Source organism: Carassius gibelio, chromosome B22, assembly GCF_023724105.1.
Source record: "Carassius gibelio isolate Cgi1373 ecotype wild population from Czech Republic chromosome B22, carGib1.2-hapl.c, whole genome shotgun sequence".
Classification (NCBI taxonomy): Eukaryota; Metazoa; Chordata; class Actinopteri; order Cypriniformes; family Cyprinidae; genus Carassius; species Carassius gibelio.
In genome coordinates this window covers 39,779,674-39,803,255 of record NC_068417.1, presented here as the reverse complement: position 1 = coordinate 39,803,255, position 23,582 = coordinate 39,779,674, and the positions used below count along the sequence as shown (strand labels likewise).

General features: G+C 40.5%; 33 non-coding genes and 10 pseudogenes across 33 annotated transcripts; all 43 read right to left on the bottom strand.

Annotated features, from left to right (window-relative positions):
* Positions 1 to 219: 219 nt before the first annotated feature.
* Positions 220 to 336, bottom strand: LOC128006770 (uncharacterized; annotated as a pseudogene).
* Positions 337 to 844: 508 nt separating this feature from the next.
* On the bottom strand, positions 845 to 963 carry LOC128005956 (5S ribosomal RNA). Its single transcript, XR_008178593.1, has one exon. It is a non-coding gene; the product is annotated as a 5S ribosomal RNA (ribosomal RNA).
* A 221-nt stretch (positions 964 to 1,184) lies between these two features.
* Positions 1,185 to 1,303, bottom strand: LOC128005271 (5S ribosomal RNA). The gene has a single exon (XR_008177928.1). It is a non-coding gene; the product is annotated as a 5S ribosomal RNA (ribosomal RNA).
* A 380-nt stretch (positions 1,304 to 1,683) lies between these two features.
* On the bottom strand, positions 1,684 to 1,802 carry LOC128004906 (5S ribosomal RNA). The gene has a single exon (XR_008177579.1). It is a non-coding gene; the product is annotated as a 5S ribosomal RNA (ribosomal RNA).
* Positions 1,803 to 2,312: 510 nt separating this feature from the next.
* On the bottom strand, positions 2,313 to 2,431 carry LOC128006042 (5S ribosomal RNA). The gene has a single exon (XR_008178676.1). It is a non-coding gene; the product is annotated as a 5S ribosomal RNA (ribosomal RNA).
* A 511-nt stretch (positions 2,432 to 2,942) lies between these two features.
* On the bottom strand, positions 2,943 to 3,061 carry LOC128005954 (5S ribosomal RNA). Its single transcript, XR_008178592.1, has one exon. It is a non-coding gene; the product is annotated as a 5S ribosomal RNA (ribosomal RNA).
* Positions 3,062 to 3,437: 376 nt separating this feature from the next.
* LOC128007020 (uncharacterized) lies at positions 3,438 to 3,556 on the bottom strand (annotated as a pseudogene).
* A 379-nt stretch (positions 3,557 to 3,935) lies between these two features.
* On the bottom strand, positions 3,936 to 4,053 carry LOC128006334 (5S ribosomal RNA). The gene has a single exon (XR_008178961.1). It is a non-coding gene; the product is annotated as a 5S ribosomal RNA (ribosomal RNA).
* Positions 4,054 to 4,570: 517 nt separating this feature from the next.
* Positions 4,571 to 4,689, bottom strand: LOC128005953 (5S ribosomal RNA). Its single transcript, XR_008178591.1, has one exon. It is a non-coding gene; the product is annotated as a 5S ribosomal RNA (ribosomal RNA).
* Positions 4,690 to 5,196: 507 nt separating this feature from the next.
* LOC128005952 (5S ribosomal RNA) lies at positions 5,197 to 5,315 on the bottom strand. The gene has a single exon (XR_008178590.1). It is a non-coding gene; the product is annotated as a 5S ribosomal RNA (ribosomal RNA).
* A 221-nt stretch (positions 5,316 to 5,536) lies between these two features.
* Positions 5,537 to 5,655, bottom strand: LOC128004904 (5S ribosomal RNA). The gene has a single exon (XR_008177577.1). It is a non-coding gene; the product is annotated as a 5S ribosomal RNA (ribosomal RNA).
* A 510-nt stretch (positions 5,656 to 6,165) lies between these two features.
* Positions 6,166 to 6,284, bottom strand: LOC128006925 (uncharacterized; annotated as a pseudogene).
* A 509-nt stretch (positions 6,285 to 6,793) lies between these two features.
* LOC128006391 (5S ribosomal RNA) lies at positions 6,794 to 6,912 on the bottom strand. The gene has a single exon (XR_008179010.1). It is a non-coding gene; the product is annotated as a 5S ribosomal RNA (ribosomal RNA).
* A 372-nt stretch (positions 6,913 to 7,284) lies between these two features.
* Positions 7,285 to 7,403, bottom strand: LOC128007091 (uncharacterized; annotated as a pseudogene).
* A 506-nt stretch (positions 7,404 to 7,909) lies between these two features.
* On the bottom strand, positions 7,910 to 8,028 carry LOC128005950 (5S ribosomal RNA). The gene has a single exon (XR_008178588.1). It is a non-coding gene; the product is annotated as a 5S ribosomal RNA (ribosomal RNA).
* Positions 8,029 to 8,249: 221 nt separating this feature from the next.
* On the bottom strand, positions 8,250 to 8,368 carry LOC128004903 (5S ribosomal RNA). The gene has a single exon (XR_008177576.1). It is a non-coding gene; the product is annotated as a 5S ribosomal RNA (ribosomal RNA).
* Positions 8,369 to 8,878: 510 nt separating this feature from the next.
* Positions 8,879 to 8,997, bottom strand: LOC128006041 (5S ribosomal RNA). Its single transcript, XR_008178675.1, has one exon. It is a non-coding gene; the product is annotated as a 5S ribosomal RNA (ribosomal RNA).
* A 511-nt stretch (positions 8,998 to 9,508) lies between these two features.
* LOC128005949 (5S ribosomal RNA) lies at positions 9,509 to 9,627 on the bottom strand. The gene has a single exon (XR_008178587.1). It is a non-coding gene; the product is annotated as a 5S ribosomal RNA (ribosomal RNA).
* A 385-nt stretch (positions 9,628 to 10,012) lies between these two features.
* On the bottom strand, positions 10,013 to 10,131 carry LOC128007018 (uncharacterized; annotated as a pseudogene).
* Positions 10,132 to 10,637: 506 nt separating this feature from the next.
* On the bottom strand, positions 10,638 to 10,756 carry LOC128005948 (5S ribosomal RNA). Its single transcript, XR_008178586.1, has one exon. It is a non-coding gene; the product is annotated as a 5S ribosomal RNA (ribosomal RNA).
* A 221-nt stretch (positions 10,757 to 10,977) lies between these two features.
* On the bottom strand, positions 10,978 to 11,096 carry LOC128004902 (5S ribosomal RNA). Its single transcript, XR_008177575.1, has one exon. It is a non-coding gene; the product is annotated as a 5S ribosomal RNA (ribosomal RNA).
* Positions 11,097 to 11,606: 510 nt separating this feature from the next.
* LOC128006040 (5S ribosomal RNA) lies at positions 11,607 to 11,725 on the bottom strand. Its single transcript, XR_008178674.1, has one exon. It is a non-coding gene; the product is annotated as a 5S ribosomal RNA (ribosomal RNA).
* Positions 11,726 to 12,236: 511 nt separating this feature from the next.
* Positions 12,237 to 12,355, bottom strand: LOC128005947 (5S ribosomal RNA). Its single transcript, XR_008178585.1, has one exon. It is a non-coding gene; the product is annotated as a 5S ribosomal RNA (ribosomal RNA).
* Positions 12,356 to 12,576: 221 nt separating this feature from the next.
* On the bottom strand, positions 12,577 to 12,695 carry LOC128004901 (5S ribosomal RNA). Its single transcript, XR_008177574.1, has one exon. It is a non-coding gene; the product is annotated as a 5S ribosomal RNA (ribosomal RNA).
* A 510-nt stretch (positions 12,696 to 13,205) lies between these two features.
* On the bottom strand, positions 13,206 to 13,324 carry LOC128006039 (5S ribosomal RNA). Its single transcript, XR_008178673.1, has one exon. It is a non-coding gene; the product is annotated as a 5S ribosomal RNA (ribosomal RNA).
* A 511-nt stretch (positions 13,325 to 13,835) lies between these two features.
* LOC128005946 (5S ribosomal RNA) lies at positions 13,836 to 13,954 on the bottom strand. The gene has a single exon (XR_008178584.1). It is a non-coding gene; the product is annotated as a 5S ribosomal RNA (ribosomal RNA).
* A 376-nt stretch (positions 13,955 to 14,330) lies between these two features.
* Positions 14,331 to 14,449, bottom strand: LOC128007016 (uncharacterized; annotated as a pseudogene).
* Positions 14,450 to 14,828: 379 nt separating this feature from the next.
* Positions 14,829 to 14,946, bottom strand: LOC128006333 (5S ribosomal RNA). The gene has a single exon (XR_008178960.1). It is a non-coding gene; the product is annotated as a 5S ribosomal RNA (ribosomal RNA).
* A 517-nt stretch (positions 14,947 to 15,463) lies between these two features.
* LOC128005945 (5S ribosomal RNA) lies at positions 15,464 to 15,582 on the bottom strand. Its single transcript, XR_008178583.1, has one exon. It is a non-coding gene; the product is annotated as a 5S ribosomal RNA (ribosomal RNA).
* Positions 15,583 to 16,089: 507 nt separating this feature from the next.
* Positions 16,090 to 16,208, bottom strand: LOC128005944 (5S ribosomal RNA). Its single transcript, XR_008178582.1, has one exon. It is a non-coding gene; the product is annotated as a 5S ribosomal RNA (ribosomal RNA).
* Positions 16,209 to 16,429: 221 nt separating this feature from the next.
* On the bottom strand, positions 16,430 to 16,548 carry LOC128004900 (5S ribosomal RNA). The gene has a single exon (XR_008177573.1). It is a non-coding gene; the product is annotated as a 5S ribosomal RNA (ribosomal RNA).
* Positions 16,549 to 17,058: 510 nt separating this feature from the next.
* On the bottom strand, positions 17,059 to 17,177 carry LOC128006924 (uncharacterized; annotated as a pseudogene).
* A 511-nt stretch (positions 17,178 to 17,688) lies between these two features.
* LOC128006390 (5S ribosomal RNA) lies at positions 17,689 to 17,807 on the bottom strand. Its single transcript, XR_008179009.1, has one exon. It is a non-coding gene; the product is annotated as a 5S ribosomal RNA (ribosomal RNA).
* A 372-nt stretch (positions 17,808 to 18,179) lies between these two features.
* On the bottom strand, positions 18,180 to 18,298 carry LOC128007088 (uncharacterized; annotated as a pseudogene).
* Positions 18,299 to 18,802: 504 nt separating this feature from the next.
* Positions 18,803 to 18,921, bottom strand: LOC128005943 (5S ribosomal RNA). The gene has a single exon (XR_008178581.1). It is a non-coding gene; the product is annotated as a 5S ribosomal RNA (ribosomal RNA).
* A 221-nt stretch (positions 18,922 to 19,142) lies between these two features.
* On the bottom strand, positions 19,143 to 19,261 carry LOC128004899 (5S ribosomal RNA). Its single transcript, XR_008177572.1, has one exon. It is a non-coding gene; the product is annotated as a 5S ribosomal RNA (ribosomal RNA).
* Positions 19,262 to 19,771: 510 nt separating this feature from the next.
* LOC128006038 (5S ribosomal RNA) lies at positions 19,772 to 19,890 on the bottom strand. Its single transcript, XR_008178672.1, has one exon. It is a non-coding gene; the product is annotated as a 5S ribosomal RNA (ribosomal RNA).
* A 511-nt stretch (positions 19,891 to 20,401) lies between these two features.
* Positions 20,402 to 20,520, bottom strand: LOC128005942 (5S ribosomal RNA). The gene has a single exon (XR_008178580.1). It is a non-coding gene; the product is annotated as a 5S ribosomal RNA (ribosomal RNA).
* Positions 20,521 to 20,892: 372 nt separating this feature from the next.
* LOC128007087 (uncharacterized) lies at positions 20,893 to 21,011 on the bottom strand (annotated as a pseudogene).
* A 504-nt stretch (positions 21,012 to 21,515) lies between these two features.
* LOC128005941 (5S ribosomal RNA) lies at positions 21,516 to 21,634 on the bottom strand. Its single transcript, XR_008178579.1, has one exon. It is a non-coding gene; the product is annotated as a 5S ribosomal RNA (ribosomal RNA).
* Positions 21,635 to 21,855: 221 nt separating this feature from the next.
* LOC128004897 (5S ribosomal RNA) lies at positions 21,856 to 21,974 on the bottom strand. The gene has a single exon (XR_008177571.1). It is a non-coding gene; the product is annotated as a 5S ribosomal RNA (ribosomal RNA).
* A 510-nt stretch (positions 21,975 to 22,484) lies between these two features.
* Positions 22,485 to 22,603, bottom strand: LOC128006037 (5S ribosomal RNA). Its single transcript, XR_008178671.1, has one exon. It is a non-coding gene; the product is annotated as a 5S ribosomal RNA (ribosomal RNA).
* A 511-nt stretch (positions 22,604 to 23,114) lies between these two features.
* Positions 23,115 to 23,232, bottom strand: LOC128007065 (uncharacterized; annotated as a pseudogene).
* Positions 23,233 to 23,582: the final 350 nt, after the last annotated feature.

Below are 23,582 nucleotides of genomic sequence, written 5' to 3'. Positions count from 1 at the left end.
TCGGGCATTGACTCTTTAGTTTTTTTTTTAGTTTTTTTTTTTTTTATGGAAGATTATTATATAATTCGTGAAATTTTCCAAAAGATTAAAGCGCCTGGTATTCCCAGGCAGTCTCCCATCCATGTACTAACCAGGCCCAAACCTGCTAATATTCAGAGATCGGGCATTGACTCTATTATTTGGCAAAATTATTATATACTAAGTGAAAAATGTCCAAAAAGCTTACAGCACCTGGTATTCCCAGGCGGTCTCCCATCCAAGTACTAACGAGGCCAAACCTGCTTAGCTTCCGAGATCAGACGAAATCGGGCATAGCAGGTTGGTATGGCCGTAAGCGAAGACTGCTGCAAAGAAAGGACTATTTAAAGACCAGCCAATCTAATCGCCAGTACATTATATAAGTAGGAAAGAAAACCCAAAAGCTTAAAGCACCTGGTATTCCTAGGCAGTCTCTCATCAAAGTACTAACCAGACCTAAACCTGCTAAGATTCAGAGATCGGGCATTGACTTTTTTTTTTTTTTTTTTTTAATGAAAGATTATTATATAATTAGTGAAATTTTCCAAAAGATTAAAGCACCTGGTATTCCCAGGCAGTCTCCCATCCATGAAGTAAACCATGCCCGAACCTGCTAATATTCAGAGGTCGGGCATTGACTATATTTTTTGGCTAAATTATTATATACTAAGTGAAAAATGTCCAAAAAGCTTACAGCACCTGGTATTCCCAGGCGGTCTCCAATCCAAGTACTAACCAGACCTAAACCTGCTAAGATTCAGAGATCAGGGCTTTGACTCTATTTTTTTGGCAAAATTATTATATACTAAGTGAAAAATGTCCAAAAAGCTTACAGCACCTGGTATTCCGAGGCGGTCTCCCATCCAAGTACCAACCAGGCCCAAACCTGCTTAGCTTCCAAGATCAGACGAGATGGGGCATAGCCAGGTTGGTATGACCGTAAGCCAAGACTGCTGCAAAGAGAGGGCTATTTAAAGACCGACCAATCTAATCACCAGTACATTATATAGGTAGGAAAGAAAACCCAAAAGATTAAAGCACCTGGTATTCCCAGGCAGTCTCCCATCCATGTACTAACCAGGCCCAAACCTGCTAAGATTCAGAGATCGGGCATTGACTCTATTATTTGACAAAATTATTATATACTAAGTGAAAATTGTCCAAAAAGTTTACAGCACCTGGTATTCCCATGCGGTCTCCCATCCAAGTACTAACCAGGCCCAAACCTGCTTAGCTTCCGAGATCAGACGAGATGGGGCATAGCCAGGTTGGTATGACCGTAAGCCAAGACTGCTGCAAAGAGAGGGCTATTTAAAGACCGACCAATCTAATCGCCAGTACATTATATAAGTAGGAAAGAAAACCCAAAAGCTTAAAGCACCTGGTATTCCTAGGCATTCTCTCATCAAAGTACTAACCAGACTTAAACCTGCTAAGATTCAGAGATCGGGCATTGACTCTTTAGTTTTGTTTTTAGTTTTTTTTTTTTTTATGGAAGATTATTATATAATTCGTGAAATTTTCCAAAAGATTAAAGCGCCTGGTATTCCCAGGCAGTCTCCCATCCATGTACTAACCAGGCCCAAACCTGCTAAGATTCAGAGATCGGGCATTGACTCTATTATTTGACAAAATTATTATATACTAAGTGAAAAATGTCCAAAAAGTTTACAGCACCTGGTATTCCCATGCGGTCTCCCATCCAAGTACTAACCAGGCCCAAACCTGCTTAGCTTCCGAGATCAGACGAGATGGGGCATAGCCAGGTTGGTATGGCCGTAAGCCAAGACTGCTGCAAAGAGAGGGCTATTTAAAGACCGACCAATCTAATCACCAGTACACTATATAAGTAGGAAAGAAAACCCAAAAGCTTAAAGCACCTGGTATTCCTAGGCAGTCTCTCATTAAAGTATTAACCAGACCTAAACCTGCTAAGATTCAGAGATCGGGCATTGACTTTTTTTTTTGTGTTTGTTTTTTTTAATGAAAGATTATTATATAATTCGTGAAATTTTCCAAAAGATTAAAGCACCTGGTATTCCCAGGCAGTCTCCCATCCATGAAGTAAACCATGCCCGAACCTGCTAATATTCAGAGGTCGGGCATTGACTATATTTTTTGGCAAAATTATTCTATACTAAGTGAAAAATGTCCAAAAAGCTTACAGCACCTGGTATTCCCAGGCGGTCTCCAATCCAAGTACTAACCAGACCTAAACCTGCTAAGATTCAGAGATCAGGGCATTGACTCTATTTTTTGGCAAAATTATTATATACTAAGTGAAATATCCAAAAAGCTTACAGCACCTGGTATTCCGAGGCGGTCTCCCATCCAAGTACCAACCAGGCCCAAACCTGCTTAGCTTCCGAGATCAGACGAGATGGGGCATAGCCAGGTTGGTATGACCGTAAGCCAAGACTGCTGCAAAGAGAGGGCTATTTAAAGACCGACCAATCTAATCACCAGTACATTATATAAGTAGGAAAGAAAACCCAAAAGCTTAAAGCACCTGGTATTCCTAGGCAGTCTCTCATCAAAGTACTAACCAGACCTAAACCTGCTAAGATTCAGAGATCAGGCATTGACTTTTTTTTTGTGTTTGTTTTTTTTAATGAAAGATTATTATATAATTCGTGAAATTTTCCAAAAGATTAAAGCACCTGGTATTCCCAGGCAGTCTACCATCCATGAAGTAAACCATGCCCGAACCTGCTAATATTCAGAGGTCGGGCATTGACTATATTTTTTGGCAAAATTATTATATACTAAGTGAAAAATGTCCAAAAAGCTTACAGCACCTGGTATTCCCAGGCGGTCTCCAATCCAAGTACTAACCAGACCTAAACCTGCTAAGATTCAGAGATCAGGGCTTTGACTCTATTTTTTGGCAAAATTATTATATACTAAGTGAAAAATGTCCAAAAAGCTTACAGCACCTGGTATTCCGAGGCGGTCTCCCATCCAAGTACCAACCAGGCCCAAACCTGCTTAGCTTCCAAGATCAGACGAGATGGGGCATAGCCAGGTTGGTATGACCGTAAGCCAAGACTGCTGCAAAGAGAGGGCTATTTAAAGACCGACCAATCTAATCACCAGTACAGTATATAAGTAGGAAAGAAAACCCAAAAGCTTAAAGCACCTGGTATTCCTAGGCAGTCTCTCATCAAAGTACTAACCAGACCTAAACCTGCTAAGATTCAGAGATCGGGCATTGACTTTTTTTTTTTTTATTTTTTTTTTTTTTATGAAAGATTATTATATAATTCGTGGAATTTTCCAAAAGATTAAAGCACCTGGTATTCCCAGGCAGTCTCCCATCCATGAAGTAAACCATGGCCGAAACTGCTAATATTCAGAGGTCGGGCATTGACTATATTTTTTGGCAAAATGATTATATACTAAGTGAAAAATGTCCAAAAAGCTTACAGCACCTGTTATTCCGAGGCGGTCTCCCATCCAAGTACCAACAAGGCCCAAACCTGCTTAGCTTCCGAGATCAGACGAGATGGGGCATAGCCAGGTTGGTATGACCGTAAGCCAAGACTGCTGCAAAGAGAGGGCTATTTAAAGACCGACCAATCTAATCGCCAGTACATTATATAAGTAGGAAAGAAAACCCAAAAGCTTAAAGCACCTGGTATTCCTAGGCAGTCTCTCATCAAAGTACTAACCAGACTTAAACCTGCTAAGATTCAGAGATCGGGCATTGACTCTTTAGTTTTTTTTTTAGTTTTTTTTTTTTTATGGAAGATTATTATATAATTCGTGAAATTTTCCAAAAGATTAAAGCGCCTGGTATTCCCAGGCAGTCTCCCATCCATGTACTAACCAGGCCCAAACCTGCTAAGATTCAGAGATCGGGCATTGACTCTATTATTTGACAAAATTATTATATACTAAGTGAAAAATGTCCAAAAAGTTTACAGCACCTGGTATTCCCATGCGGTCTCCCATCCAAGTACTAACCAGGCCCAAACCTGCTTAGCTTCCGAGATCAGACGAAATCGGGCATAGCAGGTTGGTATGGCCGAAAGCGAAGACTGCTGCAAAGAAAGGACTATTTAAAGACCAGCCAATCTAATCGCCAGTACATTATATAAGTAGGAAAGAAAACCCAAAAGCTTAAAGCACCTGGTATTCCTAGGCAGTCTCTCATCAAAGTACTAACCAGACCTAAACCTGCTAAGATTCAGAGATCGGGCATTGACTTTTTTTTTTTTTTTTTTTTTTTTTTTTATAATGAAAGATTATTATATAATTCGTGAAATTTTCCAAAAGATTAAAGCACCTGGTATTCCCAGGCAGTCTCCCATCCATGAAGTAAACCATGCCCGAACCTGCTAATATTCAGAGGTCGGGCATTGACTATATTTTTTGGCAAAATTATTATATACTAAGTGAAAAATGTCCAAAAAGCTTACAGCACCTGGTATTCCCAGGCGGTCTCCAATCCAAGTACTAACCAGACCTAAACCTGCTAAGATTCAGAGATCAGGGCTTTGACTCTATTTTTTGGCAAAATTATTATATACTAAGTGAAAAATGTCCAAAAAGCTTACAGCACCTGGTATTCCGAGGCGGTCTCCCATCCAAGTACCAACCAGGCCCAAACCTGCTTAGCTTCCAAGATCAGACGAGATGGGGCATAGCCAGGTTGGTATGACCGTAAGCCAAGACTGCTGCAAAGAGAGGGCTATTTAAAGACCGACCAATCTAATCACCAGTACATTATATAAGTAGGAAAGAAAACCCAAAAGCTTAAAGCACCTGGTATTCCTAGGCAGTCTCTCATCAAAGTACTAACCAGACCTAAACCTGCTAAGATTCAGAGATCGGGCATTGACTCTTTTTTTTTTTTTTTTTTAATGAAAGATTATTATATAATTAGTGAAATTTTCCAAAAGTTTAAAGCACCTGGTATTCCCAGGCAGTCTCCCATCCATGAAGTAAACCATGCCCGAACCTGCTAATATTCAGAGGTCGGGCATTGACTATATTTTTTGGCTAAATTATTATATACTAAGTGAAAAATGTCCAAAAAGCTTACAGCACCTGGTATTCCCAGGCGGTCTCCAATCCAAGTACTAACCAGACCTAAACCTGCTAAGATTCAGAGATCAGGGCTTTGACTCTATTTTTTGGCAAAATTATTATATACTAAGTGAAAAATGTCCAAAAAGCTTACAGCACCTGGTATTCCGAGGCGGTCTCCCATCCAAGTACCAACCAGGCCCAAACCTGCTTAGCTTCCAAGATCAGACGAGATGGGGCATAGCCAGGTTGGTATGACCGTAAGCCAAGACTGCTGCAAAGAGAGGGCTATTTAAAGACCGACCAATCTAATCACCAGTACATTATATAGGTAGGAAAGAAAACCCAAAAGATTAAAGCACCTGGTATTCCCAGGCAGTCTCCCATCCATGTACTAACCAGGCCCAAACCTGCTAAGATTCAGAGATCGGGCATTGACTCTATTATTTGACAAAATTATTATATACTAAGTGAAAAATGTCCAAAAAGTTTACAGCACCTGGTATTCCCATGCGGTCTCCCATCCAAGTACTAACCAGGCCCAAACCTGCTTAGCTTCCGAGATCAGACGAGATGGGGCATAGCCAGGTTGGTATGGCCGTAAGCCAAGACTGCTGCAAAGAGAGGGCTATTTAAAGACCGACCAATCTAATCACCAGTACACTATATAAGTAGGAAAGAAAACCCAAAAGCTTAAAGCACCTGGTATTCCTAGGCAGTCTCTCATTAAAGTACTAACCAGACCTAAACCTGCTAAGATTCAGAGATCGGGCATTGACTTTTTTTTTTGTGTTTGTTTTTTTTAATGAAAGATTATTATATAATTCGTGAAATTTTCCAAAAGATTAAAGCACCTGGTATTCCCAGGCAGTCTCCCATCCATGAAGTAAACCATGCCCGAACCTGCTAATATTCAGAGGTCGGGCATTGACTATATTTTTTGGCAAAATTATTCTATACTAAGTGAAAAATGTCCAAAAAGCTTACAGCACCTGGTATTCCCAGGCGGTCTCCAATCCAAGTACTAACCAGACCTAAACCTGCTAAGATTCAGAGATCAGGGCATTGACTCTTTTTTTTGGCAAAATTATTATATACTAAGTGAAATATCCAAAAAGCTTACAGCACCTGGTATTCCGAGGCGGTCTCACATCCAAGTACCAACCAGGCCCAAACCTGCTTAGCTTCCGAGATCAGACGAGATGGGGCATAGCCAGGTTGGTATGACCATAAGCCAAGACTGCTGCAAAGAGGGGGCTATTTAAAGACCGACCAATCTAATCACCAGTACATTATATAAGTAGGAAAGAAAACCCAAAAGCTTAAAGCACCTGGTATTCCTAGGCAGTCTCTCATCAAAGTACTAACCAGACCTAAACCTGCTAAGATTCAGAGATCGGGCATTGACTTTTTTTTTGTGTTTGTTTTTTTTAATGAAAGATTATTATATAATTCGTGAAATTTTCCAAAAGATTAAAGCACCTGGTATTCCCAGGCAGTCTCCCATCCATGAAGTAAACCATGCCCGAACCTGCTAATATTCAGAGGTCGGGCATTGACTATATTTTTTGGCAAAATTATTATATACTAAGTGAAAAATGTCCAAAAAGCTTACAGCACCTGGTATTCCCAGGCGGTCTCCAATCCAAGTACTAACCAGACCTAAACCTGCTAAGATTCAGAGATCAGGGCATTGACTCTATTTTTTGGCAAAATTATTATATACTAAGTGAAATATCCAAAAAGCTTACAGCACCTGGTATTCCGAGGCGGTCTCCCATCCAAGTACCAACCAGGCCCAAACCTGCTTAGCTTCCGAGATCAGACGAGATGGGGCATAGCCAGGTTGGTATGACCATAAGCCAAGACTGCTGCAAAGAGAGGGCTATTTAAAGACCGACCAATCTAATCACCAGTACATTATATAAGTAGGAAAGAAAACCCAAAAGCTTAAAGCACCTGGTATTCCTAGGCAGTCTCTCATCAAAGTACTAACCAGACCTAAACCTGCTAAGATTCAGAGATCGGGCATTGACTTTTTTTTTGTGTTTGTTTTTTTTAATGAAAGATTATTATATAATTCGTGAAATTTTCCAAAAGATTAAAGCACCTGGTATTCCCAGGCAGTCTCCCATCCATGAAGTAAACCATGCCCGAAACTGCTAATATTCAGAGGTCGGCATTGACTATATTTTTTGGCAAAATGATTATATACTAAGTGAAAAATGTCCAAAAAGCTTACAGCACCTGTTATTCCGAGGCGGTCTCCCATCCAAGTACCAACAAGGCCCATACCTGCTTAGCTTCCGAGATCAGACGAGATGGGGCATAGCCAGGTTGGTATGACCGTAAGCCAAGACTGCTGCAAAGAGAGGGCTATTTAAAGACCGACCAATCTAATCACCAGTACATTATATAGGTAGGAAAGAAAACCCAAAAGCTTAAAGCACCTGGTATTCCTAGGCAGTCTCTCATCAAAGTACTAACCAGACCTAAACCTGCTAAGATTCAGAGATCAGGCATTGACTCTTTTTTTTTTTTTTTTTAATGAAAGATTATTATATAATTAGTGAAATTTTCCAAAAGATTAAAGCACCTGGTATTCCCAGGCAGTCTCCCATCCATGAAGTAAACCATGCCCGAACCTGCTAATATTCAGAGGTCGGGCATTGACTATATTTTTTGGCTAAATTATTATATACTAAGTGAAAAATGTCCAAAAAGCTTACAGCACCTGGTATTCCCAGGCGGTCTCCAATCCAAGTACTAACCAGACCTAAACCTGCTAAGATTCAGAGATCAGGGCTTTGACTCTATTTTTTGGCAAAATTATTATATACTAAGTGAAAAATGTCCAAAAAGCTTACAGCACCTGGTATTCCGAGGCGGTCTCCCATCCAAGTACCAACCAGGCCCAAACCTGCTTAGCTTCCAAGATCAGACGAGATGGGGCATAGCCAGGTTGGTATGACCGTAAGCCAAGACTGCTGCAAAGAGAGGGCTATTTAAAGACCGACCAATCTAATCACCAGTACATTATATAGGTAGGAAAGAAAACCCAAAAGATTAAAGCACCTGGTATTCCCAGGCAGACTCCCATCCATGTACTAACCAGGCCCAAACCTGCTAAGATTCAGAGATCGGGCATTGACTCTATTATTTGACAAAATTATTATATACTAAGTGAAAAATGTCCAAAAAGTTTACAGCACCTGGTATTCCCATGCGGTCTCCCATCCAAGTACTAACCAGGCCCAAACCTGCTTAGCTTCCGAGATCAGACGAGATGGGGCATAGCCAGGTTGGTATGGCCGTAAGCCAAGACTGCTGCAAAGAGAGGGCTATTTAAAGACCGACCAATCTAATCACAAGTACACTATATAAGTAGGAAAGAAAACCCAAAAGCTTAAAGCACCTGGTATTCCTAGGCAGTCTCTCATTAAAGTACTAACCAGACCTAAACCTGCTAAGATTCAGAGATCGGGCATTGACTTTTTTTTTTGTGTTTGTTTTTTTTAATGAAAGATTATTATATAATTCGTGAAATTTTCCAAAAGATTAAAGCACCTGGTATTCCCAGGCAGTCTCCCATCCATGAAGTAAACCATGCCCGAACCTGCTAATATTCAGAGGTCGGGCATTGACTATATTTTTTGGCAAAATTATTCTATACTAAGTGAAAAATGTCCAAAAAGCTTACAGCACCTGGTATTCCCAGGCGGTCTCCAATCCAAGTACTAACCAGACCTAAACCTGCTAAGATTCAGAGATCAGGGCATTGACTCTATTTTTTGGCAAAATTATTATATACTAAGTGAAATATCCAAAAAGCTTACAGCACCTGGTATTCCGAGGCGGTCTCCCATCCAAGTACCAACCAGGCCCAAACCTGCTTAGCTTCCGAGATCAGACGAGATGGGGCATAGCCAGGTTGGTATGACCGTAAGCCAAGACTGCTGCAAAGAGAGGGCTATTTAAAGACCGACCAATCTAATCACCAGTACATTATATAAGTAGGAAAGAAAACCCAAAAGCTTAAAGCACCTGGTATTCCTAGGCAGTCTCTCATCAAAGTACTAACCAGACCTAAACCTGCTAAGATTCAGAGATCGGGCATTGACTTTTTTTTTGCGTTTGTTTTTTTTAATGAAAGATTATTATATAATTCGTGAAATTTTCCAAAAGATTAAAGCACCTGGTATTCCCAGGCAGTCTCCCATCCATGAAGTAAACCATGCCCGAACCTGCTAATATTCAGAGGTCGGGCATTGACTATATTTTTTGGCAAAATTATTATATACTAAGTGAAAAATGTCCAAAAAGCTTACAGCACCTGGTATTCCCAGGCGGTCTCCAATCCAAGTACTAACCAGAACTAAACCTGCTAAGATTCAGAGATCAGGGCTTTGACTCTATTTTTTGGCAAAATTATTATATACTAAGTGAAAAATGTCCAAAAAGCTTACAGCACCTGGTATTCCGAGGCGGTCTCCCATCCAAGTACCAACCAGGCCCAAACCTGCTTAGCTTCCAAGATCAGACGAGATGGGGCATAGCCAGGTTGGTATGACCGTAAGCCAAGACTGCTGCAAAGAGAGGGCTATTTAAAGACCGACCAATCTAATCACCAGTACATTATATAAGTAGGAAAGAAAACCCAAAAGCTTAAAGCACCTGGTATTCCTAGGCAGTCTCTCATCAAAGTACTAACCAGACCTAAACCTGCTAAGATTCAGAGATCGGGCATTGACTTTTTTTTTTTTTTTTTTTTTTTTTTTTTTTTTTTTTATGAAAGATTATTATATAATTCGTGAAATTTTCCAAAAGATTAAAGCACCTGGTATTCCCAGGCAGTCTCCCATCCATGAAGTAAACCATGCCCGAAACTGCTAATATTCAGAGGTCGGGCATTGACTATATTTTTTGGCAAAATGATTATATACTAAGTGAAAAATGTCCAAAAAGCTTACAGCACCTGTTATTCCGAGGCGGTCTCCCATCCAAGTACCAACAAGGCCCAAACCTGCTTAGCTTCCGAGATCAGACGAGATGGGGCATAGCCAGGTTGGTATGACCGTAAGCCAAGACTGCTGCAAAGAGAGGGCTATTTAAAGACCGACCAATCTAATCACCAGTACATTATATAGGTAGGAAAGAAAACCCAAAAGCTTAAAGCACCTGGTATTCCTAGGCAGTCTCTCATCAAAGTACTAACCAGACCTAAACCTGCTAAGATTCAGAGATCGGGCATTGACTCTTTTTTTTTTTTTTTTTAATGAAAGATTATTATATAATTAGTGAAATTTTCCAAAAGATTAAAGCACCTGGTATTCCCAGGCAGTCTCCCATCCATGAAGTAAACCATGCCCGAACCTGCTAATATTCAGAGGTCGGGCATTGACTATATTTTTTGACTAAATTATTATATACTAAGTGAAAAAAGTCCAAAAAGCTTACAGCACCTGGTATTCCCAGGCGGTCTCCAATCCAAGTACTAACCAGACCTAAACCTGCTAAGATTCAGAGATCAGGGCTTTGACTCTATTTTTTGGCAAAATTATTATATACTAAGTGAAAAATGTCCAAAAAGCTTACAGCACCTGGTATTCCGAGGCGGTCTCCCATCCAAGTACCAACCAGGCCCAAACCTGCTTAGCTTCCAAGATCAGACGAGATGGGGCATAGCCAGGTTGGTATGACCGTAAGCCAAGACTGCTGCAAAGAGAGGGCTATTTAAAGACCGACCAATCTAATCACCAGTACATTATATAGGTAGGAAAGAAAACCCAAAAGATTAAAGCACCTGGTATTCCCAGGCAGTCTCCCATCCATGTACTAACCAGGCCCAAACCTGCTAAGATTCAGAGATCGGGCATTGACTCTATTATTTGACAAAATTATTATATACTAAGTGAAAAATGTCCAAAAAGTTTACAGCACCTGGTATTCCCATGCGGTCTCCCATCCAAGTACTAACCAGGCCCAAACCTGCTTAGCTTCCGAGATCAGACGAGATGGGGCATAGCCAGGTTGGTATGGCCGTAAGCCAAGACTGCTGCAAAGAGAGGGCTATTTAAAGACCGACCAATCTAATCACCAGTACACTATATAAGTAGGAAAGAAAACCCAAAAGCTTAAAGCACCTGGTATTCCTAGGCAGTCTCTCATTAAAGTACTAACCAGACCTAAACCTGCTAAGATTCAGAGATCGGGCATTGACTTTTTTTTTTGTGTTTGTTTTTTTTAATGAAAGATTATTATATAATTCGTGAAATTTTCCAAAAGATTAAAGCACCTGGTATTCCCAGGCAGTCTCCCATCCATGAAGTAAACCATGCCCGAACCTGCTAATATTCAGAGGTCGGGCATTGACTATATTTTTTGGCAAAATTATTCTATACTAAGTGAAAAATGTCCAAAAAGCTTACAGCACCTGGTATTCCCAGGCGGTCTCCAATCCAAGTACTAACCAGACCTAAACCTGCTAAGATTCAGAGATCAGGGCATTGACTCTATTTTTTGGCAAAATTATTATATACTAAGTGAAATATCCAAAAAGCTTACAGCACCTGGTATTCCGAGGCGGTCTCCCATCCAAGTACCAACCAGGCCCAAACCTGCTTAGCTTCCGAGATCAGACGAGATGGGGCATAGCCAGGTTGGTATGACCGTAAGCCAAGACTGCTGCAAAGAGAGGGCTATTTAAAGACCGACCAATCTAATCACCAGTACATTATATAAGTAGGAAAGAAAACCCAAAAGCTTAAAGCACCTGGTATTCCTAGGCAGTCTCTCATCAAAGTACTAACCAGACCTAAACCTGCTAAGATTCAGAGATCAGGCATTGACTTTTTTTTTGTGTTTGTTTTTTTTAATGAAAGATTATTATATAATTCGTGAAATTTTCCAAAAGATTAAAGCACCTGGTATTCCCAGGCAGTCTACCATCCATGAAGTAAACCATGCCCGAACCTGCTAATATTCAGAGGTCGGGCATTGACTATATTTTTTGGCAAAATTATTATATACTAAGTGAAAAATGTCCAAAAAGCTTACAGCACCTGGTATTCCCAGGCGGTCTCCAATCCAAGTACTAACCAGACCTAAACCTGCTAAGATTCAGAGATCAGGGCTTTGACTCTATTTTTTGGCAAAATTATTATATACTAAGTGAAAAATGTCCAAAAAGCTTACAGCACCTGGTATTCCGAGGCGGTCTCCCATCCAAGTACCAACCAGGCCCAAACCTGCTTAGCTTCCAAGATCAGACGAGATGGGGCATAGCCAGGTTGGTATGACCGTAAGCCAAGACTGCTGCAAAGAGAGGGCTATTTAAAGACCGACCAATCTAATCACCAGTACATTATATAAGTAGGAAAGAAAACCCAAAAGCTTAAAGCACCTGGTATTCCTAGGCAGTCTCTCATCAAAGTACTAAACAGACCTAAACCTGCTAAGATTCAGAGATCGGGCATTGACTCTATTATTTGACAAAATTATTATATACTAAGTGAAAAATGTCCAAAAAGTTTACAGCACCTGGTATTCCCATGCGGTCTCCCATCCAAGTACTAACCAGGCCCAAACCTGCTTAGCTTCCGAGATCAGACGAGATGGGGCATAGCCAGGTTGGTATGGCCGTAAGCCAAGACTGCTGCAAAGAGAGGGCTATTTAAAGACCGACCAATCTAATCACCAGTACACTATATAAGTAGGAAAGAAAACCCAAAAGCTTAAAGCACCTGGTATTCCTAGGCAGTCTCTCATTAAAGTATTAACCAGACCTAAACCTGCTAAGATTCAGAGATCGGGCATTGACTTTTTTTTTTGTGTTTGTTTTTTTTAATGAAAGATTATTATATAATTCGTGAAATTTTCCAAAAGATTAAAGCACCTGGTATTCCCAGGCAGTCTCCCATCCATGAAGTAAACCATGCCCGAACCTGCTAATATTCAGAGGTCGGGCATTGACTATATTTTTTGGCAAAATTATTCTATACTAAGTGAAAAATGTCCAAAAAGCTTACAGCACCTGGTATTCCCAGGCGGTCTCCAATCCAAGTACTAACCAGACCTAAACCTGCTAAGATTCAGAGATCAGGGCATTGACTCTATTTTTTGGCAAAATTATTATATACTAAGTGAAATATCCAAAAAGCTTACAGCACCTGGTATTCCGAGGCGGTCTCCCATCCAAGTACCAACCAGGCCCAAACCTGCTTAGCTTCCGAGATCAGACGAGATGGGGCATAGCCAGGTTGGTATGACCGTAAGCCAAGACTGCTGCAAAGAGAGGGCTATTTAAAGACCGACCAATCTAATCACCAGTACATTATATAAGTAGGAAAGAAAACCCAAAAGCTTAAAGCACCTGGTATTCCTAGGCAGTCTCTCATCAAAGTACTAACCAGACCTAAACCTGCCAAGATTCAGAGATCAGGCATTGACTTTTTTTTTGTGTTTGTTTTTTTTAATGAAAGATTATTATATAATTCGTGAAATTTTCCAAAAGATTAAAGCACCTGGTATTCCCAGGCAGTCTACCATCCATGAAGTAAACCATGCCCGAACCTGCTAATATTCAGAGGTCGGGCATTGACTATATTTTTTGGCAAAATTATTATATACTAAGTGAAAAATGTCCAAAAAGCTTACAGCACCTGGTATTCCCAGGCGGTCTCCAATCCAAGTACTAACCAGACCTAAACCTGCTAAGATTCAGAGATCAGGGCTTTGACTCTATTTTTTGGCAAAATTATTATATACTAAGTGAAAAATGTCCAAAAAGCTTACAGCACCTGGTATTCCGAGGCGGTCTCCCATCCAAGTACCAACCAGGCCCAAACCTGCTTAGCTTCCAAGATCAGACGAGATGGGGCATAGCCAGGTTGGTATGACCGTAAGCCAAGACTGCTGCAAAGAGAGGGCTATTTAAAGACCGACCAATCTAATCACCAGTACAGTATATAAGTAGGAAAGAAAACCCAAAAGCTTAAAGCACCTGGTATTCCTAGGCAGTCTCTCATCAAAGTACTAACCAGACCTAAACCTGCTAAGATTCAGAGATCGGGCATTGACTTTTTTTTTTTTTATTTTTTTTTTTTTTATGAAAGATTATTATATAATTCGTGGAATTTTCCAAAAGATTAAAGCACCTGGTATTCCCAGGCAGTCTCCCATCCATGAAGTAAACCATGGCCGAAACTGCTAATATTCAGAGGTCGGGCATTGACTATATTTTTTGGCAAAATGATTATATACTAAGTGAAAAATGTCCAAAAAGCTTACAGCACCTGTTATTCCGAGGCGGTCTCCCATCCAAGTACCAACAAGGCCCAAACCTGCTTAGCTTCCGAGATCAGACGAGATGGGGCATAGCCAGGTTGGTATGACCGTAAGCCAAGACTGCTGCAAAGAGAGGGCTATTTAAAGACCGACCAATCTAATCGCCAGTACATTATATAAGTAGGAAAGAAAACCCAAAAGCTTAAAGCACCTGGTATTCCTAGGCAGTCTCTCATCAAAGTACTAACCAGACTTAAACCTGCTAAGATTCAGAGATCGGGCATTGACTCTTTAGTTTTTTTTTTAGTTTTTTTTTTTTTATGGAAGATTATTATATAATTCGTGAAATTTTCCAAAAGATTAAAGCGCCTGGTATTCCCAGGCAGTCTCCCATCCATGTACTAACCAGGCCCAAACCTGCTAAGATTCAGAGATCGGGCATTGACTCTATTATTTGACAAAATTATTATATACTAAGTGAAAAATGTCCAAAAAGTTTACAGCACCTGGTATTCCCATGCGGTCTCCCATCCAAGTACTAACCAGGCCCAAACCTGCTTAGCTTCCGAGATCAGACGAAATCGGGCATAGCAGGTTGGTATGGCCGAAAGCGAAGACTGCTGCAAAGAAAGGACTATTTAAAGACCAGCCAATCTAATCGCCAGTACATTATATAAGTAGGAAAGAAAACCCAAAAGCTTAAAGCACCTGGTATTCCTAGGCAGTCTCTCATCAAAGTACTAACCAGACCTAAACCTGCTAAGATTCAGAGATCGGGCATTGACTTTTTTTTTTTTTTTTTTTTTTTTTTTTATAATGAAAGATTATTATATAATTCGTGAAATTTTCCAAAAGATTAAAGCACCTGGTATTCCCAGGCAGTCTCCCATCCATGAAGTAAACCATGCCCGAACCTGCTAATATTCAGAGGTCGGGCATTGACTATATTTTTTGGCAAAATTATTATATACTAAGTGAAAAATGTCCAAAAAGCTTACAGCACCTGGTATTCCCAGGCGGTCTCCAATCCAAGTACTAACCAGACCTAAACCTGCTAAGATTCAGAGATCAGGGCTTTGACTCTATTTTTTGGCAAAATTATTATATACTAAGTGAAAAATGTCCAAAAAGCTTACAGCACCTGGTATTCCGAGGCGGTCTCCCATCCAAGTACCAACCAGGCCCAAACCTGCTTAGCTTCCAAGATCAGACGAGATGGGGCATAGCCAGGTTGGTATGACCGTAAGCCAAGACTGCTGCAAAGAGAGGGCTATTTAAAGACCGACCAATCTAATCACCAGTACATTATATAAGTAGGAAAGAAAACCCAAAAGCTTAAAGCACCTGGTATTCCTAGGCAGTCTCTCATCAAAGTACTAACCAGACCTAAACCTGCTAAGATTCAGAGATCGGGCATTGACTCTTTTTTTTTTTTTTTTTTAATGAAAGATTATTATATAATTAGTGAAATTTTCCAAAAGTTTAAAGCACCTGGTATTCCCAGGCAGTCTCCCATCCATGAAGTAAACCATGCCCGAACCTGCTAATATTCAGAGGTCGGGCATTGACTATATTTTTTGGCTAAATTATTATATACTAAGTGAAAAATGTCCAAAAAGCTTACAGCACCTGGTATTCCCAGGCGGTCTCCAATCCAAGTACTAACCAGACCTAAACCTGCTAAGATTCAGAGATCAGGGCTTTGACTCTATTTTTTGGCAAAATTATTATATACTAAGTGAAAAATGTCCAAAAAGCTTACAGCACCTGGTATTCCGAGGCGGTCTCCCATCCAAGTACCAACCAGGCCCAAACCTGCTTAGCTTCCAAGATCAGACGAGATGGGGCATAGCCAGGTTGGTATGACCGTAAGCCAAGACTGCTGCAAAGAGAGGGCTATTTAAAGACCGACCAATCTAATCACCAGTACATTATATAGGTAGGAAAGAAAACCCAAAAGATTAAAGCACCTGGTATTCCCAGGCAGTCTCCCATCCATGTACTAACCAGGCCCAAACCTGCTAAGATTCAGAGATCGGGCATTGACTCTATTATTTGACAAAATTATTATATACTAAGTGAAAAATGTCCAAAAAGTTTACAGCACCTGGTATTCCCATGCGGTCTCCCATCCAAGTACTAACCAGGCCCAAACCTGCTTAGCTTCCGAGATCAGACGAGATGGGGCATAGCCAGGTTGGTATGGCCGTAAGCCAAGACTGCTGCAAAGAGAGGGCTATTTAAAGACCGACCAATCTAATCACCAGTACACTATATAAGTAGGAAAGAAAACCCAAAAGCTTAAAGCACCTGGTATTCCTAGGCAGTCTCTCATTAAAGTACTAACCAGACCTAAACCTGCTAAGATTCAGAGATCGGGCATTGACTTTTTTTTTTGTGTTTGTTTTTTTTAATGAAAGATTATTATATAATTCGTGAAATTTTCCAAAAGATTAAAGCACCTGGTATTCCCAGGCAGTCTCCCATCCATGAAGTAAACCATGCCCGAACCTGCTAATATTCAGAGGTCGGGCATTGACTATATTTTTTGGCAAAATTATTCTATACTAAGTGAAAAATGTCCAAAAAGCTTACAGCACCTGGTATTCCCAGGCGGTCTCCAATCCAAGTACTAACCAGACCTAAACCTGCTAAGATTCAGAGATCAGGGCATTGACTCTTTTTTTTGGCAAAATTATTATATACTAAGTGAAATATCCAAAAAGCTTACAGCACCTGGTATTCCGAGGCGGTCTCACATCCAAGTACCAACCAGGCCCAAACCTGCTTAGCTTCCGAGATCAGACGAGATGGGGCATAGCCAGGTTGGTATGACCATAAGCCAAGACTGCTGCAAAGAGGGGGCTATTTAAAGACCGACCAATCTAATCACCAGTACATTATATAAGTAGGAAAGAAAACCCAAAAGCTTAAAGCACCTGGTATTCCTAGGCAGTCTCTCATCAAAGTACTAACCAGACCTAAACCTGCTAAGATTCAGAGATCGGGCATTGACTCTTTTTTTTTGTGTTTGTTTTTTTTAATGAAAGATTATTATATAATTCGTGAAATTTTCCAAAAGATTAAAGCACCTGGTATTCCCAGGCAGTCTCCCATCCATGAAGTAAACCATGCCCGAACCTGCTAATATTCAGAGGTCGGGCATTGACTATATTTTTTGGCAAAATTATTATATACTAAGTGAAAAATGTCCAAAAAGCTTACAGCACCTGGTATTCCCAGGCGGTCTCCAATCCAAGTACTAACCAGACCTAAACCTGCTAAGATTCAGAGATCAGGGCATTGACTCTATTTTTTGGCAAAATTATTATATACTAAGTGAAATATCCAAAAAGCTTACAGCACCTGGTATTCCGAGGCGGTCTCCCATCCAAGTACCAACCAGGCCCAAACCTGCTTAGCTTCCGAGATCAGACGAGATGGGGCATAGCCAGGTTGGTATGACCATAAGCCAAGACTGCTGCAAAGAGAGGGCTATTTAAAGACCGACCAATCTAATCACCAGTACATTATATAAGTAGGAAAGAAAACCCAAAAGCTTAAAGCACCTGGTATTCCTAGGCAGTCTCTCATCAAAGTACTAACCAGACCTAAACCTGCTAAGATTCAGAGATCGGGCATTGACTTTTTTTTTGTGTTTGTTTTTTTTAATGAAAGATTATTATATAATTCGTGAAATTTTCCAAAAGATTAAAGCACCTGGTATTCCCAGGCAGTCTCCCATCCATGAAGTAAACCATGCCCGAAACTGCTAATATTCAGAGGTCGGCATTGACTATATTTTTTGGCAAAATGATTATATACTAAGTGAAAAATGTCCAAAAAGCTTACAGCACCTGTTATTCCGAGGCGGTCTCCCATCCAAGTACCAACAAGGCCCATACCTGCTTAGCTTCCGAGATCAGACGAGATGGGGCATAGCCAGGTTGGTATGACCGTAAGCCAAGACTGCTGCAAAGAGAGGGCTATTTAAAGACCGACCAATCTAATCACCAGTACATTATATAGGTAGGAAAGAAAACCCAAAAGCTTAAAGCACCTGGTATTCCTAGGCAGTCTCTCATCAAAGTACTAACCAGACCTAAACCTGCTAAGATTCAGAGATCAGGCATTGACTCTTTTTTTTTTTTTTTTAATGAAAGATTATTATATAATTAGTGAAATTTTCCAAAAGATTAAAGCACCTGGTATTCCCAGGCAGTCTCCCATCCATGAAGTAAACCATGCCCGAACCTGCTAATATTCAGAGGTCGGCATTGACTATATTTTTTGGCTAAATTATTATATACTAAGTGAAAAATGTCCAAAAAGCTTACAGCACCTGGTATTCCCAGGCGGTCTCCAATCCAAGTACTAACCAGACCTAAACCTGCTAAGATTCAGAGATCAGGGCTTTGACTCTATTTTTTGGCAAAATTATTATATACTAAGTGAAAAATGTCCAAAAAGCTTACAGCACCTGGTATTCCGAGGCGGTCTCCCATCCAAGTACCAACCAGGCCCAAACCTGCTTAGCTTCCAAGATCAGACGAGATGGGGCATAGCCAGGTTGGTATGACCGTAAGCCAAGACTGCTGCAAAGAGAGGGCTATTTAAAGACCGACCAATCTAATCACCAGTACATTATATAGGTAGGAAAGAAAACCCAAAAGATTAAAGCACCTGGTATTCCCAGGCAGACTCCCATCCATGTACTAACCAGGCCCAAACCTGCTAAGATTCAGAGATCGGGCATTGACTCTATTATTTGACAAAATTATTATATACTAAGTGAAAAATGTCCAAAAAGTTTACAGCACCTGGTATTCCCATGCGGTCTCCCATCCAAGTACTAACCAGGCCCAAACCTGCTTAGCTTCCGAGATCAGACGAGATGGGGCATAGCCAGGTTGGTATGGCCGTAAGCCAAGACTGCTGCAAAGAGAGGGCTATTTAAAGACCGACCAATCTAATCACAAGTACACTATATAAGTAGGAAAGAAAACCCAAAAGCTTAAAGCACCTGGTATTCCTAGGCAGTCTCTCATTAAAGTACTAACCAGACCTAAACCTGCTAAGATTCAGAGATCGGGCATTGACTTTTTTTTTTGTGTTTGTTTTTTTTAATGAAAGATTATTATATAATTCGTGAAATTTTCCAAAAGATTAAAGCACCTGGTATTCCCAGGCAGTCTCCCATCCATGAAGTAAACCATGCCCGAACCTGCTAATATTCAGAGGTCGGGCATTGACTATATTTTTTGGCAAAATTATTCTATACTAAGTGAAAAATGTCCAAAAAGCTTACAGCACCTGGTATTCCCAGGCGGTCTCCAATCCAAGTACTAACCAGACCTAAACCTGCTAAGATTCAGAGATCAGGGCATTGACTCTATTTTTTGGCAAAATTATTATATACTAAGTGAAATATCCAAAAAGCTTACAGCACCTGGTATTCCGAGGCGGTCTCCCATCCAAGTACCAACCAGGCCCAAACCTGCTTAGCTTCCGAGATCAGACGAGATGGGGCATAGCCAGGTTGGTATGACCGTAAGCCAAGACTGCTGCAAAGAGAGGGCTATTTAAAGACCGACCAATCTAATCACCAGTACATTATATAAGTAGGAAAGAAAACCCAAAAGCTTAAAGCACCTGGTATTCCTAGGCAGTCTCTCATCAAAGTACTAACCAGACCTAAACCTGCTAAGATTCAGAGATCGGGCATTGACTTTTTTTTTGCGTTTGTTTTTTTTAATGAAAGATTATTATATAATTCGTGAAATTTTCCAAAAGATTAAAGCACCTGGTATTCCCAGGCAGTCTCCCATCCATGAAGTAAACCATGCCCGAACCTGCTAATATTCAGAGGTCGGGCATTGACTATATTTTTTGGCAAAATTATTATATACTAAGTGAAAAATGTCCAAAAAGCTTACAGCACCTGGTATTCCCAGGCGGTCTCCAATCCAAGTACTAACCAGAACTAAACCTGCTAAGATTCAGAGATCAGGGCTTTGACTCTATTTTTTGGCAAAATTATTATATACTAAGTGAAAAATGTCCAAAAAGCTTACAGCACCTGGTATTCCGAGGCGGTCTCCCATCCAAGTACCAACCAGGCCCAAACCTGCTTAGCTTCCAAGATCAGACGAGATGGGGCATAGCCAGGTTGGTATGACCGTAAGCCAAGACTGCTGCAAAGAGAGGGCTATTTAAAGACCGACCAATCTAATCACCAGTACATTATATAAGTAGGAAAGAAAACCCAAAAGCTTAAAGCACCTGGTATTCCTAGGCAGTCTCTCATCAAAGTACTAACCAGACCTAAACTTGCTAAGATTCAGAGATCGGGCATTGACTTTTTTTTTGTGTTTGTTTTTTTTAATGAAAGATTATTATATAATTCGTGAAATTTTCCAAAAGATTAAAGCACCTGGTATTCCCAGGCAGTCTCCCATCCATGAAGTAAACCATGCCCGAAACTGCTAATATTCAGAGGTCGGCATTGACTATATTTTTTGGCAAAATGATTATATACTAAGTGAAAAATGTCCAAAAAGCTTACAGCACCTGTTATTCCGAGGCGGTCTCCCATCCAAGTACCAACAAGGCCCATACCTGCTTAGCTTCCGAGATCAGACGAGATGGGGCATAGCCAGGTTGGTATGACCGTAAGCCAAGACTGCTGCAAAGAGAGGGCTATTTAAAGACCGACCAATCTAATCACCAGTACATTATATAGGTAGGAAAGAAAACCCAAAAGCTTAAAGCACCTGGTATTCCTAGGCAGTCTCTCATCAAAGTACTAACCAGACCTAAACCTGCTAAGATTCAGAGATCAGGCATTGACTCTTTTTTTTTTTTTTTTAATGAAAGATTATTATATAATTAGTGAAATTTTCCAAAAGATTAAAGCACCTGGTATTCCCAGGCAGTCTCCCATCCATGAAGTAAACCATGCCCGAACCTGCTAATATTCAGAGGTCGGCATTGACTATATTTTTTGGCTAAATTATTATATACTAAGTGAAAAATGTCCAAAAAGCTTACAGCACCTGGTATTCCCAGGCGGTCTCCAATCCAAGTACTAACCAGACCTAAACCTGCTAAGATTCAGAGATCAGGGCTTTGACTCTATTTTTTGGCAAAATTATTATATACTAAGTGAAAAATGTCCAAAAAGCTTACAGCACCTGGTATTCCGAGGCGGTCTCCCATCCAAGTACCAACCAGGCCCAAACCTGCTTAGCTTCCAAGATCAGACGAGATGGGGCATAGCCAGGTTGGTATGACCGTAAGCCAAGACTGCTGCAAAGAGAGGGCTATTTAAAGACCGACCAATCTAATCACCAGTACATTATATAGGTAGGAAAGAAAACCCAAAAGATTAAAGCACCTGGTATTCCCAGGCAGACTCCCATCCATGTACTAACCAGGCCCAAACCTGCTAAGATTCAGAGATCGGGCATTGACTCTATTATTTGACAAAATTATTATATACTAAGTGAAAAATGTCCAAAAAGTTTACAGCACCTGGTATTCCCATGCGGTCTCCCATCCAAGTACTAACCAGGCCCAAACCTGCTTAGCTTCCGAGATCAGACGAGATGGGGCATAGCCAGGTTGGTATGGCCGTAAGCCAAGACTGCTGCAAAGAGAGGGCTATTTAAAGACCGACCAATCTAATCACAAGTACACTATATAAGTAGGAAAGAAAACCCAAAAGCTTAAAGCACCTGGTATTCCTAGGCAGTCTCTCATTAAAGTACTAACCAGACCTAAACCTGCTAAGATTCAGAGATCGGGCATTGACTTTTTTTTTTGTGTTTGTTTTTTTTAATGAAAGATTATTATATAATTCGTGAAATTTTCCAAAAGATTAAAGCACCTGGTATTCCCAGGCAGTCTCCCATCCATGAAGTAAACCATGCCCGAACCTGCTAATATTCAGAGGTCGGGCATTGACTATATTTTTTGGCAAAATTATTCTATACTAAGTGAAAAATGTCCAAAAAGCTTACAGCACCTGGTATTCCCAGGCGGTCTCCAATCCAAGTACTAACCAGACCTAAACCTGCTAAGATTCAGAGATCAGGGCATTGACTCTATTTTTTGGCAAAATTATTATATACTAAGTGAAATATCCAAAAAGCTTACAGCACCTGGTATTCCGAGGCGGTCTCCCATCCAAGTACCAACCAGGCCCAAACCTGCTTAGCTTCCGAGATCAGACGAGATGGGGCATAGCCAGGTTGGTATGACCGTAAGCCAAGACTGCTGCAAAGAGAGGGCTATTTAAAGACCGACCAATCTAATCACCAGTACATTATATAAGTAGGAAAGAAAACCCAAAAGCTTAAAGCACCTGGTATTCCTAGGCAGTCTCTCATCAAAGTACTAACCAGACCTAAACCTGCTAAGATTCAGAGATCGGGCATTGACTTTTTTTTTGCGTTTGTTTTTTTTAATGAAAGATTATTATATAATTCGTGAAATTTTCCAAAAGATTAAAGCACCTGGTATTCCCAGGCAGTCTCCCATCCATGAAGTAAACCATGCCCGAACCTGCTAATATTCAGAGGTCGGGCATTGACTATATTTTTTGGCAAAATTATTATATACTAAGTGAAAAATGTCCAAAAAGCTTACAGCACCTGGTATTCCCAGGCGGTCTCCAATCCAAGTACTAACCAGAACTAAACCTGCTAAGATTCAGAGATCAGGGCTTTGACTCTATTTTTTGGCAAAATTATTATATACTAAGTGAAAAATGTCCAAAAAGCTTACAGCACCTGGTATTCCGAGGCGTCTCCCATCCAAGTACCAACCAGGCCCAAACCTGCTTAGCTTCCAAGATCAGACGAGATGGGGCATAGCCAGGTTGGTATGACCGTAAGCCAAGACTGCTGCAAAGAGAGGGCTATTTAAAGACCGACCAATCTAATCACCAGTACATTATATAAGTAGGAAAGAAAACCCAAAAGCTTAAAGCACCTGGTATTCCTAGGCAGTCTCTCATCAAAGTACTAACCAGACCTAAACCTGCTAAGATTCAGAGATCGGGCATTGACTTTTTTTTTTTTTTTTTTTTTTTTTTTTTTTTTTTTTTATGAAAGATTATTATATAATTCGTGAAATTTTCCAAAAGATTAAAGCACCTGGTATTCCCAGGCAGTCTCCCATCCATGAAGTAAACCATGCCCGAAACTGCTAATATTCAGAGGTCGGGCATTGACTATATTTTTTGG